The sequence below is a fragment of the Etheostoma spectabile genome, chromosome 3, assembly GCF_008692095.1.
Source record: "Etheostoma spectabile isolate EspeVRDwgs_2016 chromosome 3, UIUC_Espe_1.0, whole genome shotgun sequence".
NCBI classification, from domain to species: Eukaryota; Metazoa; Chordata; class Actinopteri; order Perciformes; family Percidae; genus Etheostoma; species Etheostoma spectabile.
In genome coordinates this window covers 9,485,889-9,506,428 of record NC_045735.1, presented here as the reverse complement: position 1 = coordinate 9,506,428, position 20,540 = coordinate 9,485,889, and the positions used below count along the sequence as shown (strand labels likewise).

The 20,540-nt window shown below is 39.9% G+C and overlaps 1 protein-coding gene across 6 annotated transcripts in view; it reads right to left on the bottom strand.

Annotated features, from left to right (window-relative positions):
* b3gat1a (beta-1,3-glucuronyltransferase 1 (glucuronosyltransferase P) a) overlaps positions 1-12,881 on the bottom strand; it is an 85,541-nt gene extending 72,660 nt beyond the window's left edge. For 2 of the 6 annotated variants that reach the window (XM_032510212.1, XM_032510258.1), the window contains exon 1: positions 12,273-12,879. The gene's annotated coding sequence lies outside the window, so the exon portion shown is untranslated. Of the gene's footprint in view, positions 1-3,971; positions 4,054-12,272 lie in introns of all 6 variants that reach the window. The other 4 variants (XM_032510222.1, XM_032510238.1, XM_032510246.1 and 1 more) reach the window with 4 other exon arrangements.
* Positions 12,882-20,540: the final 7,659 nt, after the last annotated feature.

Sequence of the window (20,540 nt, the reverse complement as noted above, 5' to 3'; positions counted from 1 at the left end):
TGTGTCTTTTGGTGTGCAAACAAGATTTGAGTTTGCTTTATCTTCCCTTCATTTATTCTGAGTCATCATGTGCAACTCAGACATGCTAAATATCACACATGGTGTCCAGCCCATCTTAGTGAAGCATGAAGGTTTTATTTAGTTAACCCCCGCAATTAGAATATCAGTGAGTCCGTCATTAGCCAATGAGCGAAAGAATGCAGTAGCATTACGTTAGTCCCTAAATTGGGCTGATGGTCATCCATGCTCATACTGTAATTTGCTTTGTCACTAACTACAGCTAAAGGTGGTTTCCTATGCCCATCTGTTAAGACAAGAATGCCTGCTACACAGCCCATGTCTTGTTTGTCTTTGACCAGAAAAAGGTTTTTCTCAGCAGTGATTGTTAAGCGGTAAGTACTGCACCCAACTTGTTAGATCCCATTGCTAGCATTTGATTTGAGTAGCATTGAACCTGATTGCAGTGGTGGGCGAAGCAGCTCCATGCAGCGGATGAAGACACAGCTCTGTTCTCAGCAAAACGCGCAAAGGTTTGGTCTCTTTCACTGGCTCTTTGAATATGAGAGTGTCAAAACAGCCATTGCACAAGGCTGCATATGCCCCTCTGGCATGATTCCTCTCCGACTGAATTGATTCAAGCTCTGTTTATCTCATTAGCTTGTAGCGTGTAATCAATCACACAAGGGCATTTGTTTCAGGCCTCCAACCCACCATGTATTATAACTCAACTCCTATCCTTAGTGTGAACATTGTTCTGTCTTCAGTTATCTTTAGCGATGACGCTACACTAAGCTGCATATAACTGAGAATTGTTTCTTGGCATTCATTCAAATTATTCTGTTTCAATAATACTAAGTGATGTGGTGTCCATGAAGGTAAAGGACAAAATACACATATGCATGAAACACATGCACGCATTCACACCTACACTCATCACGACTCTTAGAAGAGTAATTACTGTAAGGTAACAAGGTGCTCATTGAGTCTGTTTGCACTACTACAATTATGTGCTTTTATGTCTTTGTTTATTCTTTTCATTACATTGCAAGAGTTTACATGCATTTCCCCACATTTAATGTGGCAATATCATCAAATTTGAACACTAAACTGAAAGCAAAAGGAAGTATGATACAATGAGGTAAAAAAACAGGCAATTAATCACTGCAGTTTAGGCTAAAGAACTGTCAGGACGACAGATGTAAGAGCACTTGACAACATTTAACTGGCAGGCTACATCAGGAGGGCTCCACCTCAGGTTATGCAGCAAATGCTGTCTTTGCCTATTTCACCGAGCTGCGTTGATCACAGTACAGTTCCTTCGACAAACCATCTCATTACATACTGTACATGCGTCACCAGGCAACACAAACAATTATTATGCTGTCATTTATTGGAACTACCACTTTATCTACTTAGCAGTATTTTGCAGTAGTAATTTGCGACAACTGTCTCCGGCAACACACTTTTGCCCTGTTCCCTCTGTACTTAATCAAGACGAGGCTGACATAAACAAGACATTCACTCACAAGAGAACAAAATCTCTACAATAATTCATTTTCATTGAAATCCTGTTAAACTGTACTACGGTTTTGAGAGGAGACAAAATAACCCGGTCTCTCTGTGAAAAGTTCTGTTAATCTGTTAAAAAGAAAACTAGACAGAGCCATTCATAAATCACTGAAACCCTCAGCTCAGTGACAAGTGATTGTGTTTAGAATGTAATTTAATGGTCATCCAGAACAGTTTGACAGTGCTTCACCAAGGGATCCGATATTCCAACTTTTTAATTGTACATTTTTCCATCCCACTTCAGACACGTTTGAACATTTAATGTAAAAAAAATACTCTGTTATGGTTTGCGAAATCTCTCTGTGCTCGATATCACGCAATGTTGAGACTTGTTTGGTGACTACATTGTAGCATCTACCTTAGGTTGACCAGTAAAAGAGGAGGCTATAAAAGATGGCTATTAACATTGGAGAGATTCGGCCATAGGCCTAGATGCTTGTGCCGCCGGGTTCAAACAGGAGGCTTGACGGCTATCTCACAAAGCTCGGGCAGCCTGTTTGCAAAGCTCCACAGGCTCGCAATCTGCAACTATAGTTTCGCCTTCCTGAACCCAGCCTTAGTCAGACCCAGACTCAGATGTGGAATCTGTTTTGCACTAAAATAGGCAACTAGCGGATGTTTTAGATTAGTAAGTGAAGTTAGACTCTTTTTTTTTGGTATATGTTGGTTTATGTTGCTTGTTAGCTTGTAACTGGCAGTGGCGGTCGACTACGATGAGAGTGTGTTTTTATTTTGTGGTGACAGTCCAACAAATTTTTAATTGGAGGAGGACTTCACCATTAAAAGTAGATATTGTGAGGGGGCACTAACCCCAGTTGATACAGCACACAATCTACATACATACAATCTGCAGCTTGCACACTATGACTGCACAAATCATTGCTCAACGTCTGCTCTAATAATTCCCACATATTCTTCAAATGATAATATTCAGAGCCATCATATTTTTAGTCAGTTGGTACGGACGGCTCAGTACATGTTGCCTGAGGGGCATCATGCTCAGCCCTCAGGACTGAATATGCAAACCACTTATAAAACCTGCTGGTTAGCATGAACCATAGAGGACTGAGGGTGGGCATCTGTCAGTGTTTCCCCACATTGTGAAATAAAAATGTAAATATAAATAAACTTAAAATCACTATTGTTTAAAGTACACCTTATTCATAACTTGCCAATCTTCTTTGGTACACAGAGACATCCCTTATGAAATGATTATGAAAGTGATTATGAGCATGAACAGTTTAAGCTCTTTATTTTGTATCTGTATATTACAGCTTGTTCACGGCAATTAATTCTTATAAGAAGCTCAACAAATTAATACTGGTGCAAGGCAGGTCAGACTTGCTTCTCATTGCTCTTATAAAACTATGAATTAAATTCCAAAGCAGAAAGGCAACACATGAGCATGATAGACGTTCCAACATGTCACCTTGTGCTGTAATGACTTTTAAAATATTTTTTTTGAAATTTCTCTTAGCTACACACAACAGGTAACGTCAAAGACCCCCCCCCCCATTCAGGTGCTTAAGGGATCAAGAGGAAACATTTCGAGTGATAGAAGTGCAGGGAAATCAGAATACACTGGACTGGTTTAAATCCACATTTTAACAACTTCTTAGCATTCAAGAGGGACAAGGGCACACTTTGCCTTCCTTACCCATATGTCAGCATGATTCTGAGATGCAACACTGTGAGTGAGAAGTAATTGGTGTTTACTGCACGTGAAATGCCATGTGAGCAACAACAAGAACAATAAAAAAAATGCTAGCTAAGACCTGTCATCTCTTGCTCCTCAACATGACGCATTACACTGTTTGGCAGCAGTGAGCTGCAGAAACGCTGACTTCTTCTACCTCTCACACACACCTTTCACATAGATAATTTCACTAATTTCTGGATTTGACAGATGTTGGAGGCTTGGAAATACAAAACCTAACGTAACAGTGAAATAGAATAAAAGTAAAAGTTCCCCTCCCTGCATCGACACATTTCCATCTGTATTTATTTTTACTTCAGCTTTTCTGCTGTGATGGTATTGTTGATCTGGAAATGTAAATATGCCACAAGGAAAAGCAATCATCAATATTTAATCTACAGTAATTCCCTGCTGAAAATAAGTGTTTATCCATCTCACTCAGTCTAAATAGTCACAACTGCTGCCTACATTACCTCTAGTAACTCAGAATGGCAAAACCAGACAGCCCTCTCTGTGCCAATCCTATTTCATACTGTGTAACAAGGATGATTGCACCATGGCAGAAAATGAGTTCTGCACATTCAGTATCGATGGACAAAAAAAAACTCTCATGGTTTTAAAAGTGTTTGCATGGGGTAGATTAGTAAATCACATTGGTCTCAGATCTAGAAAATAATATATAAAATAGAAGCCATAATGCGCTCACCCTGGTGTTTCTTCTTATTTTGCACTCAACAGCTGTTTGCAGAGGTCCAGAGAAGTAGCTTACACAACACTGCTGGACTGAGCTGCAGGGGAGGATGGTTGTATTTTGGATCGGTCATGCGACTATAAATCTCAAGAACACTTTCAGCAAGACACTCAATCAATTCATTAGATCTTAAAAATCATGACGGAAAAAAGGAAAAGATAATTTTGGTCACACCCATACTTGTGCCTCAAGTTGAGAGGCACAAGCATACATGAGATTGTGCTAACACCCACTTTGATGAAATTAGAGGTCTTCATGTAATGCAATGACAAAAACCATCTCCACAACTTCCTCCCACTTGGAAATGGGGTGTAAATCAAGGATGTGCTCTATTAACTCACTTGTTCCTCCTACAATTTACTGGATTCGTAGAAAAAATATTGTGGACCCCATTTCAAAATCTCCCAGAACTCCATAGCCATATAGGAACTCTGCCATGAGTATCTACCAACGCAAGCCAACACAGCTTGAACACAGTATGTAGTCCTCCTACTGTTGATGAGGAGGTGAGTATGACCTAAGATGACCTGGAGAAATATTGGCTGGTTGCCTGACATGGTTTCTTCTTTTTTCTGAACACACTTTAGCAGAGAGAGGAAAGTACAGCAATTGTCACCCTGATGCTATCAAGTATGTGATCAGTCACGTCAGGTGTTCTATTTCTTTTCTTTATTTCAAAGGGTTCAGAAACCTATGTTTACAGTCTAACCAGTTTGATTCCAGGCTAATCATTCTTGTCCCCTTGTCCCTCTGCCGTCCACTTTCTTCCTTTACTAATCAATTTTGTCAATCCGTATGTGGTTTACAAGGTGCTAGAGAGATTTTAATCTATAAATGCCACTCACTTTGTGTTTATTGTTTCTGTGTATTACCTTCTGTAACAGGACAACCTCTGTTGTTATTCAGAGGTAGGGGTTTCTGCTGTAATTTGGTGATTTTCTTGCCATTGAATGCAGGGTTTTGTTCAGTCATTAATTCATTTATCAGATTTCACATTAACTACACTGACTATAACATGCTGTTGCGACTAGGTGATGCTTATAGACCTGGACATTGGACAGCACCAGGGTAATGGGGATCTCTCCACAGTGTTTTCTTTTTTTTTAAGAATATTTTTTGTGCATGTCAGGCCTTTCTTTGTATTGGACAGCTGAGGACATGAAAGGGGAGAGGGAGGGGAACGACATGCAGCAAAGGGCCGCACGCTGCGTAAAGGCGTAAATCTCTATATATGGGCGACTGCTTTACAGGTGAGTTAACCAGGCGCCTGACCAATGTTGTCTTTGAGAGGTTACTGAAACAAGCGTGTTCATAAGGTTATCCTTTACCCTTACAGAGGTGGAGGGACACTTAGTTCTTGTTAAAGCTGAGGGATTTACGACAAAGCCTCAAGGATTTTCTCAAGAGGGTAATTGAGAGAGCTTGTTTGTGCCTTAAAACCAAGACTTTTTGTTATGCAGTGTGTTTGCCATTGCCGTTGCCTAATCTGTGAGTAATTACAGCAGCTATCTTTGGAAGGGACTTGATGTTTATCAAACAGACAAAAAAATAACGAAAATGGAGTTACTCTGTCAAAATAATTAATGTTTGATTGTATTAGCTGTGAATAGACTCTACTTTGGTTAAATGTAATACATTAATAATGGACTTCAGGTTGAAATTCTGGTAACTGTTGTATACTTTTTTCTCATATCTGATTCCAGCGTGAACAGAAAACTACATTTAATAATAGGAGTTATTTAGTGAAATTGCTTGATTTTTGGGGTCAGCATAGATTCATCACATCATGCACAGTATGTATTTAGTATAGACTACCAGAGTGACCCCACAGTGTTCACTGCCACTGTTAGGTCACATTATCATTGCATGGGTGACGAGAAGGGAAACCTCTGTCATTATGTGAAATGATAACCTCAGCCTCCTGACCTCAGACACCTCCTGTTAGCCACAACATTTACTATAACTCCTCCCCCTGAGCTGAGCACTCAGCTGTAGACACAAGCTGTGCCATTTTCACCACAAGGATGATTATAGGTTTAGTTGATTTTTTTCCATGAAGGATAGAGTGGGACTCTTCCTGTTCACTCTTATGTTATGTAATTGCAACACTCAAAGTAAATCTCTTAAGATAGGAGGAAAGAAAAGAAGTGTTTTCCACTCTATTCTTGGTCACTGTGTGTGGCAGAATATGGTTTGACAGTGGGGGAGGTAAAGCTTGAGGGCTGGGTCATGGGCTTTGCTTAGTGTTTGTGCGTATTAGTGTAGACTGTGTGCGTCTTTGTGTGTGTACAGTACACTTTGTGACTGCACATTCTATACGCCCCCAGTAGCATCTCTGCTTCGTCTTCTAATCTCCAGCAGGCCTGATGACTGTGAACACAACTGATACCACACTGCCAGCTGTCCTTAATACCTTCTTTCTTCTTACACAGCAGTTATTGCCCCCAGGGACCACGGGTAACCAAATACATATAATGAGATTATACCCCAAAAAATTAATTAAGTGAAATGGGAAACTTATTTGAATCGTGCAGCATTACTGATTGAACCAGTAAACAGCATTACAAGCCTCAGCAGCAAATCCCTAGGAAACAGAAATCACGCTGTTTTCTATTTGATTGACACTAAAAAAAACTTGTTCAGCAGATGTTATAGGTTTTTGTTTGCAATGAAATACCTCCCCAAGATCTGAAATAAGAACAACTAAAACATTTTCATAGTGTAACTGTTCTAACCAGCCCAGAGGACTATTTGTTGCTTTGAAAAAATATGAGCTTTTGTTTGACAATGATACATCTAATAGGGGTCAGCTGACTGAGTTGAACTAAAAACAGCATCAACAAAAGAACAAACAAACCCAAAGGGTTGCAGCTATTGGCATGAGCAATAATGAAATATTTTCAATGAATGAAGGTTGATCTCCATTGTATAAGCTTTAAGGAGTTCATCCCATAGTTTGACTGGAAATACAAAAGGTCTACTGGTCAGTGTCACAATACAAGCAATCAAAGTAGCTACCTCTGGGAGACTTTGACAAACAGCCATTTAAATGACCAAATTCAAACATACCTCGCAGCAAAAAAGAGAAACCGCAAAACATGCAGAAATGTCTGAAACATAGCACAATGTAGGAAACAAAAACAAACAAAAACATATTGACATCAGCTTTTTATTTCACTTAAAACCCTCCATTCCTTTGATTCCTTTGATGCACATTTTTATGACTCAATTTGCTTCACTACTTCAGGATAGTGTTCCATCCTCCTATAATCCTTGGTTTTCAAATCCAATTTCCCATTTCAGGAAGAGTGCCTCTGCCATCACAAGTCTGTGGAGCACAGTTTATACTAATTCCTCTGCAGGACATTAATGAGCCAGGATAGTGTCTGTCTTAATGGGCAGCCAGACAGATTTTAAGTGCCCCGTCGAGTGTAATCCACAGAGGTACGACAGCACTGCTGCAAGGCCCAACAGATTGATTTTAGTTTCATTTTGCTACAACTTTGCTTCTAAGCTGTTCATTAAAAAGGGCATGTATTGTAAGCCCCCTGCCTTTGGGACCGCCATCGGCCATACTGAAACAGTTCCATTCCATATTTACATACAATTCAGACTTCAGTTGTTGACACCGTGTGAACCAGGCTGACTTATGTTGTTGAGCGAACACAATTGTTACAAGCAACCTTTACTTATTAATGAAGATGTTGCTTCCCTCTAATTTGTCTTCTTACCATCGGAACACAATGAAACAACAAGTAAAAAAGATAACTATCAACCTCACAAGGGGAAATTATTTTTGCTTTTATTTAAAAAAAAAAAAAAAAGCTTAGTGAAACTTTCTATCACTCGAAACACTCAAAGGTTTTTACTCTGAATTGTATAAATTGCACACTGATGCTGTAGGAATTGAACCAACTTTTGGATGCAAGGGGGCATCAAATCTGGGTGGAAATCATTGGATCTAATCTAGCCCTTTTCACAAAAATTGTGCTATTTTTCGATAGAAATACAACAGAAGCTTTATTTTTTATTGTTATTTACTTGGATTAAGCACACATCTGCACGTGACCATGCATAATTAATAGTCATTGCTTGCTGATGAACATAACTTTAAAATGCTGGTATTGTTCAAAGTTGACACATGCAAAAAACAGGTGTTTTATTTTTGTTTGCAGTAGGAAGCCGTGCTGTAGTGTAGACCACCTAAACCAAGACCACGTCATCACCAAGATCAAAGTGTATCGAGTGCGTGTAAAGGGGGTCAGGGAGAGGGGATTTCCGGTAACAATTTAAAATGAGATACAAGTAAAGTTATTGGTTGCATCTGCAAGTTTTAACACATAGGCATAAATCCGATAATGCACAGAAAATTTAGCAAAATTCCTGGAGTTGGGGTGTTGACCGGTCTTGAAGTGAAATCCAGAGTCGTCTTTATCCAAGACTGTGTCAAGACGAGTACAAATGCGTTTGAGACTGAGACCTTCAATAATTGAATTGACTTAAGACAGATCTTGAGACCAAGGCCGATCTTGAGTACAGACTGCTGTGGTTTCACTCTGGTAAACAGTCAGTGGTTAATATTCATGATCATAAAGATTTTGATTCCCCCCAGTTATCACTGCACTTGTTTGAGTGTGCTCTTCTGATGCCTATCTTTACAATAGCAAGATGTGAGAGACCATCTAGCTTAGCTGTCTGTGTGAGTGTGTGTGTTAACTACTCAAGTTCTATGTACCCATATGTACCTAACAACATACAGTACTGTGGGTTGTTCAGCTATATAAAGTATTTGTTTTATGTGATGAAGGCAATGTTTTATTCTCATGACGGCCGCTTCACCCCTCTGTAGCCCAAGGCTGGACAGCTGCATGACTGAATCTGCGAGTAGTTCAGCTACCTTCAAAGAGAAACGTACAGCACAGACATCAAACATAAGTGAATTTTGCCCAGTGGAGTGGGGTTCAAAAACCTATATCTGTGGGTAGACGTGCTTTACATGCACCCACACACTGCCCTATGTTTCTAAACCTCCACAGCCTTGTTCAAAACATTTGTGCTAAGTCTAACCCCTTTGTCTTGTCGGGCTTCATGCACATTATTACACTGTGCATTGGTGTGTGAAATGCTACCTGAGCTATCAGTGATGAACACATGTCCTCCACATATGGACATGCAACACCTGCATTTCTACAAGATGATGTATCATATTGCATAATATAAAATATTGATGACATTTGTTGTACAGTTATCCCTAATTTTTTAGTTCAAGATGAGGAAAAAGGTGAAGTTTGTTGACACTTTACATTAAAACATTAGTACATTTTATTAAGACTTAAAGTACTCATATTATGCTCATTTTCAGGTTCATAATTGTGTTTACAGGTTATTTCACAATAGAGCTACATGGTTTATTTTTCAGAATTTTCTCCACATTGCTGCAGCTCCTCTTTTCACCCTGTTTGTTGAGCTCTCTGTTTACATACCAAGTGAGGCATCGCACTTCTGTACCATGTTTGTTGGGAGTCGCACATGCGCAGTACCTAGGTACGCATGTTGGTCATGGAAGTAAAGGCTGGACCACAATAGAGCTGTTTGGAACAGTTTGTGAACACTGTTTTCTGTTGGAGATGGTAACTCCCTTCGGGGTGGACTTTGGGCTTTTTCACTTTGTAAACCTATAACGTAACACTATAAAGGAAAGGGAAAAAGCCAAAAAGCATGATATGAGCACTTTAATAATATGCTGTTATAATAATTACGTTATAGTGTGGAAACGGAAATGTGTAGCTTGCTTTGTTTTTGTTCTTCTAAATGCTTAACATTTTTTACTTAACATTTCAATACTTATTATAGAGTGACAAGCATTAATACTAATGAGTATTAGGTACTTCACCGTGCAATGAGCATTCAGCTTTTTTGTTTTTTATTTTGACCCAACGGATAGGGTTTTTCTAAAGAGATGAAGTGCTCTAAAAGCTTTATTTATGCAAGTAAAGCATATAAACTAACCACAATCTTGGATTGGCACACCAAAAGTTAGTTCCATTTATTGATTATAATGGTTATGACGTGTAGATAAAGCATTAAATAACAGATTTGTTAACCATAAAAATGGAAATGAACTACAATACATAAATCTATAGGATATATCCTTTTAGTATGCCTATTTTATTCTATGCTATTATATTTCATACTGAAAATCATGAGTTACAGGGGCAGAACTGCTGCCACATTGTGTGTGTTTAATTCTGGCACTTTGTACTGGATATTGTATGGCTAAGGCAAATGGGGCAAACATGAACACAGAATGAAATGACAAGCTGTCCCCTTCCATAAATGAGATCTGGATGCCATTTGCTGACATTGCTAGACTGAGCAAAAACTAAATATATACACGGTCAGAGAGTGCAGCGCAATAGAAGCATGCTAACACCGTGTAAGGGGCAGCTGAGAACATGCACAGCTTTGTTGCATGTAAGCATACTGTATAGGCTGAGAAACAAAGGGCCAGATGTAGGTGCCATCATGTATAGGGATCGACCGATATGGATTTTTAGTGCCGATGCCAATACCGATTATTTTTTTCATCAGCCTTAGCCGAGGACAGATATGGGCTGCTGATATTCTTGAGCCGATATTTGTAGCTGATACTGCTTTTGCTACCTCAATTTACATCGTAAAAATGTAAACCCTGCCACACTGAATTTGTTTTCAAAATCTGCTCTGCCATTTCTTTGAAAATAATAAACAAAAACACAGATCATTGTTGCTTCTGCAATCATCTTACCCCAAATTATATGTATTGGTCAGCCAATAAAATCGGTCTATCACTAATTGTGTATGTAGTTTGTGGAGTCAGTTAAGAAAGGTAGGAGTACAAATAGTTAATTCAGTCTAAGGAAGAATCTATGCCATTATATGTTTTATTGTATTTGTGTTTGAATAGATACACAGCAGCCCTGCAGTGACCAGAGGTTTGGGTTAATTTTTCCATGTAATATTAAAAATACACATACTCGCAACACTATAAGGCTCTTTTTGGATACAAGCATCTATCAAATATTTATTAAATGGCATTCTAAAATTAACAATTCTACAAAGACTGATGGCAACAATATAGCCTCTGTTTTTCAGTCTTTTTAAATGCCACTGCCCTCAGACAGTGGCTTGATTGTGACTTAAAAAAAAAAAAAACTTGAGAGAGAGCATATTTTGTCCAATATGCCTGATGTCATGATGGGTGTCAGCATGCTGGGACTGGACCAGTCAGAACTTCCAGGGAGAGTCAGGTTGATGTTTCCTGACACATGCGTATGGACTTGGGACAGGAGACAGACTACTACTCTCAGACTACTGAGAGTCATTGTTAACTACAAACATGCATATAATTAAGCACTGAACCCTGCAGTAGTGATGTTGCCAACGTACATTTTCTAGTTCATGATCATGTCAAAATATGCCATCATTGTGTCATTAGCAGACAGAAATGGAACACAGGTTGAAACATTGCATAATTATTTCTTATCTCCAGGATCAGGGAGTTGCTCTGGCACAGTCTGTGCTGGTCAAGAGAACAACTACACTGCATCTTTTCACAAACAGCCAGGGTTTCCTAGGAAGGTGTCAGTAAGTCAGAAAGGAGAACGTACAGCCCACTTAACTCTGTCTCAAGCTTTCCTTTTCTCAAGCCAATGCCCCTGTTTTGTACGCTTCTGTGGAAAAGATGTTATTTTCTGAGTGGAAGATGTGTATGGCTCACCAGGGTCACCAGTGAAAGTGCTCGGTCAGACTTTGCTCTAGAAGACCCCCCCCCCCACACCTTTTTTGTCTTATGTTTTATTTCCTTCACATGAGTTTGAATCCAAACTTTAATTGGACCTTGCGCGGCAGCTCAGCTCAGTTAAAAGAAAATCTCTCAATCCTCATCTGTGATCAGCAACCAAATGCTCATCATGAGGATTATCAGCAATTCTTTTCATCAGGCCGACAGTGACTCTTCTCTCTACCCCCGGCTCACAGCTGCCTCTCTGCAGCATGCAACATGCATAGATTTTCCCTCTCACTTTCACCGTGCTGCTGCACACAGCAACCCAGGGACAAAGATGGCAATCTCACCGCTGTTACAAACCTGATCAGCATGGAAATTGGTTCATCTATATCAAGCATGCTTTCAAGTGCCTCTCAGATGTATATCTGACCCTGCCGACCAATCAGGCACAGAGAAAAAAAAGGAAGATAAAGTGTTATTATTTTTACCTCATCCAGAGACTTCAGTGTGAGACTGCTATTCCCAGCGCATGCGGCAGAAGGACTCCCATTCATTCTAGAAATCCTGTTTTTGTCCCTGCTGTGTGTTGTCCCCCCCTTCCTCCTCCTTGTCCCTTCTCGAAAGAGAGGCAGCAGTCAAAGCACCCCTTTCTTTTATTATGCCGTGCCAGCTGACACCCGCCGTCATGCCTTGAAAGATGGAGATGAAAAAAGGAGAGAATATAAAGCAAAGAGTACACAAGCTCCCGGGATTTATTTTCCTCCCTTCCTCCCTCTCTCCTCTTCTAGCGCTCACACAAGCCGAAACAGGCGCATGAGGGGGAGACGTCAGAGTGGCAGCGATGTATTTGTTTTTGCTCCGTGGGTCTTCGCTTCTTCTTTCTTTTGCTCTGCCTCCCTCACTTATCCACTCTACATCTCTTTGTATCTCTCTGTATCTCTCTGTTTCTGTCTGTCCGCGGCTCGTTGGTTCACACAGAAGCGGGCTGCTCTGTCGTTACGGGTGACACGGCTCTACGCGTGCAGAGACATCTGTGAATGTGCTTATGTTGGGGGACTAAAGTAGCCTCTTAGCAGAGATTGAGACCACCCTCCCCTCCTCCCTTCCAGAGATAGGCTTTCCAATGGCATGTACCATTAATGCTCGGAGCAGGGTGGGCTGCAGCACAGAAAGGAAAGAGGGGGATCGATAGAAAAGGGGAGGGGGGGTTGCTCTGAGAGAGGGAAGCAGAAAGAGATAGGAGGGAGGTTGAGAAGAAGTGAAGAAGATGTGGTCCTAGTGTTCCTGTTTTTGGTTGGACCGTAGTCCGGTTGGACCGTGCCCTTTCAAATTGTAGTGGCGCTTTTACCTCCGCAATCGCCCATCAATCAGCTGATTAACTTTGTCATCACTGGGTGGATGTTGTTGTTGTTGTTGTTGTTGTTGTTGTTGTTGTTGTTGTTGTTGTTGTTGTGTGTGTGTGTGTGTGTGTGTGTGTGTGTCTGCTTGGCTGCTCCTCTGTTGCTCTCTCTTCAGACACAAATGAAATGTGGGAATGTGGAACAAGTACCATGTTATTTAGGAAAAAACAGCAGAGACAGAAAATCAGTGGAAATGAAACTCCAAGAGAACAGCAATGAAAGGGGCAAGGGAAGCATATTTGATAATTTATCAGATTCAGGTAAATCATATCTCTGGCTGACTCACCCACTGCAAGCCTAGCTTAGCACAGATCCTGGAGGTAACTGGCTCCATCTAGACCACTGCTTCCAATAAGTGACAAATTAATGCCAACATTTACATGTTGTGATTTGTACAGTCCCAAGGTGTACACATAACAAGGTCACATGAGACACAGTCATCTTCTAACTGCATACTAACTGGGAAATGTATTCTCAGAATGGCGAAGCACTGCTACTTGGTGATTAGCCTGAAAAGCACAGTTGTTACTTCCATCAACAAAACCAATGTGAATAGCTAGCTAGTAGCGAACGTGACTGGTGATCATGGCTAACTTTGATGAATTGTCAGATGATTTTTACATGGTTTCAAACCAAGATCCAGAACCATATCGTTTTTTTAGCCAGAATACACAGATAAGGAGTTAAACATGTTGGAAGTTTCTCAGGTGCTGCGAGCAAATCACTCCACCCAAGTAGCAGAAGTAGCAGTGTTTTGTCTTTTGAAAATAGTTCCCAGTATGTATCTCATGTGACCATGTTATTTATACACGCTGTGACTACATGTAAATAAGAAAATGTTGGTGTTATTTTGTCACTTATTGGGAGCAGTAGGCTAGTTGGAGCCGGTTACCTACAGGATATGTGCTGAGCTAGACTAGCGGTGGGGGTGCCAGAGTAGGGTAGGAAGAGAAGGGTATGTATGGACTTATCTAACTCTGGGGGATACGGTGAATAAGCTAAACTCCCAATAAGTCGGTGTGGGCCTTTAAAATAGAACCATCTGAAATCTAAATTTTAGGATACGTGGCAAACGTCTAAACAGTTAGACGTCATACAGACAACTTTTGTTATAGCTTGTCACAATTTGCTATTAGCCAAGTTAGCACACTGTGCTTTTGTAAAACAGCTGTGGATGAGAGACTGCAGCAGAGCAGATTACAATATTGCTATTCATGATCTTTGATCTGCTGTTCGCTGACTTTGCTCCGTTTGTGCATGTTTGTGTGTATGTGGAGTAGCTTAGCCGTGACACAGAGCAGGGTAGAGTTTACAGCATAATGATAAATGCTACAGCTTTAGATTCGGGGCCTGTTTATTAATACCGGGTTACGGCTCCCATCCAGAAATTAATTGATTTTTCTTATTCATTGCGTTTTAGGCAGAAATTTGCAACATGTTCATTGCACATGTTAACATTGCACTCACAATGTTAATACTGTCCTACAATACTACTACTATCTGAATTTACATTATAGACATCACCACTGACTATCCATATACAATTTGGCCACAATTAAGCATATTGACCTTCATGGTCCAGCTGTATACTAGGTGTTGGCTTAGGTGAGGTGTTGGTGTCTTGTTCAGTGTTAACAATAGTTAAGAATTGTAACTCCAGATTCTATGAGTATAGGCGTAGCCCTCTATGCATAAGCAAGTGACAAACATATTCAATTTTATTGGTAGTTTGCAGATGTACACATGACCTCACTGTACAAATTATTAATCTCTGATAAAGACGTTTAAACACAACAGCTTGGAAACATGCACTGTATAAGACAAGCACATATGTTGGTTTTGGCAGCGGTAAATTAATTCTGGAAGAGCTACAATTGTATCACAGATAAAGCATTTCCTCATGCATGACTGGCTGCACAATAGCACACATGCAGAAACATATTGGGGAAATCGGGTGGAATATACCAAATTCTGCAGGCACATACAAAAGTAATTTTGTTCTGGATGGAAGAAAGTTCTCAGAGTATATATCTTCAGATGCTAGTTTCAGTGATTGTTAGAGGCTAATGCAACTTCCACCACAACATTTCCATCCTCCCCAAAAGTGTAGGCCTACCATTTAATTTCAGGCGTCACTGAATAACGAGCCTGTCTGCTGTGGAGGTGAGACAGCGTCTGGCGAAGGGATCAAAAACCATCACCTCGGCCAGCTCACCTTCTCTGAACCCAAAGACCAGACATGGCTCTCAGAGGAGCCTGGCTAGGCTGGAGAGACGAGAGGAGGGCTGGAACACCAAGGTGGCCCTGCGGTGGACGTTACACAGTGATGAAACAAAAGGACCTCGGGGAGAAGGATATACAGAGTAAGAAATGCATAATTCCCCTGTGTATCTTGCACTGAAATGACAAACTCACACACAGACATCTCTACACAATTTGTGCTGTTAATTACGTGTGATATATGAAACCTCACAGGCAATTTTTTATTTTGCCCTTTCAGTTGAACAAAAAAAATAGACAGCAGCCAAAATGGAATTGAAGTCACTAAATTGCTGTTAAGAGTGCAGCCACTAATGGGATGGTGTGGGCTTGTCTGTAATCCTTGATAACCTGAAGAAAAGCCGTCAGATGATCTTGCAACTGCATGCTACATTTCTCTGCAAAGTGTTATACGGTATTTTGAGCTTCAGTACAGCAGTCGTCTCGGACTCTTATGACTTGAGATGCTGAATCAAAAATCATGAGAGTGTGACAAGGGCGTTTCAACAGAACAATTTACTGGAAAGGGTGAGTGTTCCATGGTGGCTTCCTTATGTGGAGAGAAATAGAAAAAATGGGCTTGTTTAAGGATCCAGGGAGCGTATAGAATCACATCTGATCAGAGTGTTGTATTAATAGTAGACAATTGTGTACGTTTTTTTCAGCTGCTTGTGTGCTTTGAAGCTTTGAAATCAGTAAAAAATGGAATGGCGTTCCCTTATTGTTATTATGAATAAGTACCTAAAGAGGAATTAGAGTTCAGATTTCAGAGTTCAGATTTTGATGGCAAAGGATTCTGTGCATTTCACTCTTTTTATATTTGGCTTTGGCACATCAAAGTGGCACTGTGTTCTTATTTCTTCAGTAAATCCAGTTTTCTGGTCATATGAAACAATGTAAATGTGAAAAAACAAAAGAGTGCAACCGCCCATCCAAACAGCTTGCGAGCTTTTAGAGGTGCTGTTAAATTGATTTCTTTGTTTGTTTTTACTTTAGGACAAGCCAGGCTAGCTGTTTACCGTACAGACAGATACGAGAGTCATTTAATTATCACACTTAATTCACTGTACCAGAAAGTGATTGAGCATATTTCTCAAAAATGTCAAACTATCCTTTTAAGACTTTTTCCACCTAACAAAAAAAAAGATGTGTGAATTTAATGTCAGCCTCACTCAGTTGTCATGCTCTCAAAAGCAGGTCAGATGGAGATTCCAATGAGCCATCACTTTGAACATGAGCTTGAGTGTGTTTGATATATGAATCATTTGAAACATGCTTGTGAAAAGGACTATAAATAAACTTGACTTGACTATTCAGTTTGCAAACAGAACACAATTACACACACAGTGCCTGTTCTGACATGCCATGCCGCCACAGAGTCAAGGTCTCATGTGTTGGTTCAATATATCAAGAATCCATCTTGATCGTCTGATTTATCTGCTGCCGTCAATCCTTTCCTGGGATATAATGCTGTTTTATGGACAACTCAAGCATAAACCAATGAGGTGTGTGTGTGTGCGTGTGTGTGAGTGTGTGTGTGTGCGTGTGTTTAAAGTATGTCATGCATGTCTTAAATGTTTCAGAGCTTCACCATGGCTGTGGGTGGTGCCTCTTTCCCTTTTGGAAGAGAATGATTTTTTTTCCCACAAGCCATCTGGTGCGTCTTTTCAGGCCTAATAAGAAAGGAACAGTGAGGCAGTGAAGTTTAGCAGATGATAAAGATTGGAGCTGAGTGGGCCATTTCACACACACACACACACACACACACAAACACACACACACACACACACACACACACACACACACACACACACACACACACACACACACACACACACACACACACACACACACACATACACACACACAGAGGACAAGGGCAACAGATGGATGGGGCCCTGATATGCTGCCGGTGCTGGAGCTAGGCCGGGTGGGCCGGCCCCACTGGCCTCACTAGGGGTCCATTGATATCTGATGTTCTGACAGACTTTGAAGTGGGGAGTTACATCCAGAGGACGTAATTTTTCTTTGTCTAGCAAAATATACTCACTTTGGGAATTGTTACACAAATACATTTCTTTGGTGGATGATAAGTTGAGTTATCATCTATTCCAAACCACGTAAAAAATAAAAAAAAGTATTCCTTAGTCAGGACGACTGAAATAGAGTATGCTTCATTCAAATAGGGTTATCAGTGTGCTAGAAGCAGGTTGACGTTACCTACCATTTTAGCTACAACAATTAATTTGAAGAATGTTCTCTGAAATATTTATTTAAAGACAGATGTAGCGTCTGCTACTGCACAATTATCTCTTGACAAAGTCTTCCTTAAGTCAAATTGTTTTTGTGTTTTTTGTCTTTACCAACCAATATCCTATTAATCTTTTTTTTGTCACTGTTTTCAAAATGTCTGACTCAAATGTGTCTCTGAAACAGACATCTCTACTATAAACTCTCCCTGGTGTGGATGAATGTCACTAGCTTGAATGTGATAGTCATGAAGAACATTAAACTGATACATGGGCAGGTGGCCTGCTCAATAACAGCCTGTGTTATAGCTTTCCTGCGTCTATGTCCTTGGGCTGTACCATCACTTGGAGGTGAGTGTGTTGCCAGGTGACCCCCCCTCAGACAGTCCCAAAGACAGATAGATTGTAAAGGTGCACTGGCCCTGTTTCCTGATAACAAACGAGTGGCCTTCCTGGAGCCAGAATTAGAAAGCAGTTGTGAAAAGAAGAGTACACCTTATCATTTAAATAAAATATTAAACGAAACAGCTGCTCTGACCTCTATATTGTGAAAAGGGTTAATTAGTCGCAGAGAAGGAAAACAGATTGTTAAAAGTTACATTTGTAGTGTTTTACATCTGCCCTGGGCGAGGAATCATCGAGTCTTCTTCACGGTGTCCAGACGGGTGCGATACATCTGTAGACAGCTGGATGGTTGTCGTAATTTTTACTTCACCGTTATGTAGGAAATTATGTCAAATGGGTGTGTTGTTATGATATTCTCCTTTGGCAGCATTAGCTTTGGGTGCACACATGATACTTTGTGTGTTGTTACAAATTCCCCAAACAGATTATGTCATTAAAACATTAAAATGACAGGTTTTCATGGCAGATTATTTATGATTATAGCAATTCTATCATACTTTGTCAACATTTATATTCCGTTTGAAATCAGTGTAACCAATGATGTGTTTTTTTTGGTTTTTTTTTAACATAACTACATTTTACACTTCACGGGTAAACATTTATGTCTGGCTTTAGTCACATGCTCCAGTCCAGATAAATGACTTAGAAGACAAGACAAGACAATAATTACCTGCATTGCATAAAAGCAACAAATACAGCATCAGCTGTAATAATAATTGAATAATCAGACTACAGAACAAGGAAAAAAGACAAAAAAAGTGAGACATATTTTTGATATTCATATTGATTATGTTATCCATTAAGACAGAAATGAATTATACATCCCACATGGTGTATCTATTCAGTGTTAAATATCTCTTTGAAAGCTGTGTTTTCCTTTTTTACCCTAAAAACTATAAGAGTAAAAGTGTCATGAATGATGGTCTTTGTCTGCTCCATGTAAGCTGCAAATATTACCCTGGCCGGCAAACTACATTACTGCCCAACTCAACAAAGCCAGGAACATGGAGGCCAGGAGCCTTTCATATTTTTGTGGGTTTACAACCTGCTAGTGACAGTTGTCACCCACCTAAGAAATGAGTTGACTTTTTTTCAGCCAACATTATAACAATAATTGTGTCAAATTCGATGGAAAAAATGCAAGAACAATTGAACCCCTAAAGAAACTAAACACATCCTCCACCACAATTATATATGAGTTTTCTTTCGACACCTAGCAGTTCCTATTGCGCTTCATGTTATTCAACATGAGCAGATTTATTAGCAGTCTTTTCAGCAATTTGTTGATCAGTTATGCAAAGGAAGTTAGACGTACAAACTGGAGGTTTATGAACCTTGAAAACAAGCCCTAACCTTTAGACCACAATCAACTGAATAGAGAAAATTAGGACTAAATAAACCTAATAACAATACAATACAATAAACTAAAAATAACCTGAATCATCCTTTAATGGTTTCATCGATGGGTGAAATGTAGTTTACTGGGTTTTCAAAAGGAGAGTGGCAGAAGGCCAAGTCGGCCCGATGAACAGCTGTCTTTGGCAACAGCAGTGTGGCTGAGGAGGGACTGTATTTAAATTGAATTAGGCCGTCAGTTGGACAGTGTCCTTGGCATACTAGCGGCTCAGACAGATCAACAAACAGCTGGCTGACACCTGTGATTCAAGGGCAAATCCTTAGACAACTACAAATCACAGATTGACACCCCTGCATCTGTAAGAGGGCTGAACTCCTGACACACAGATAATAATGCTGTGTGTCTTTTGTTCTTAATCTTACTATAGACTAGTTATGCCATTACTCACCTGCAGAAGGCTATTTCAAGCCATCATCAAGCCTAGCGATGAAGATATGTCTTCAAAATACAATGATTTAGATGTGTATAGCTTACTGTACAAAATGACATCAGTAGTCAAGGAAACTGGACAGTCACTGCACTTGTAACCAATAAACTGTGGCAAAGTTTTCTTGACCAACAACTTTGTTCATGCAGAGTCTCTAGGGCAGTAGATCTAAATGATATAACAAGTTGTAACACACTCTTATCTTCTTTATCTTACAGGTTTCCGAGCAGGTGCTGTCATTGGTTTGATATTAAATTTGAGAAATCAGACCTGATTCATTTAGTCATTTAGAGTGGGTGATGCTCTTCTTGAAAAAAGTGAGCGAATATATTTCAGCCGACCTAATTACATTATCATGTCAACATAGTTTATAACATGAACAATCACACCTTTGTGTTGTGTACATTATGATAAAACAGTATCACCATTTATAGAAGAAAAAAAGTGACACACCCTTTAAACGTGGATTAACTAAGAAATAGAGGAAATAAGTTCATATATTACATACTTGTCCCTATAACATACACATCAATCTGCCAGAAATTCAAAAGAAGAGGAAGAAGAAACCCCTCCTTTCCACTCTACCCCCTTAGAAGAAG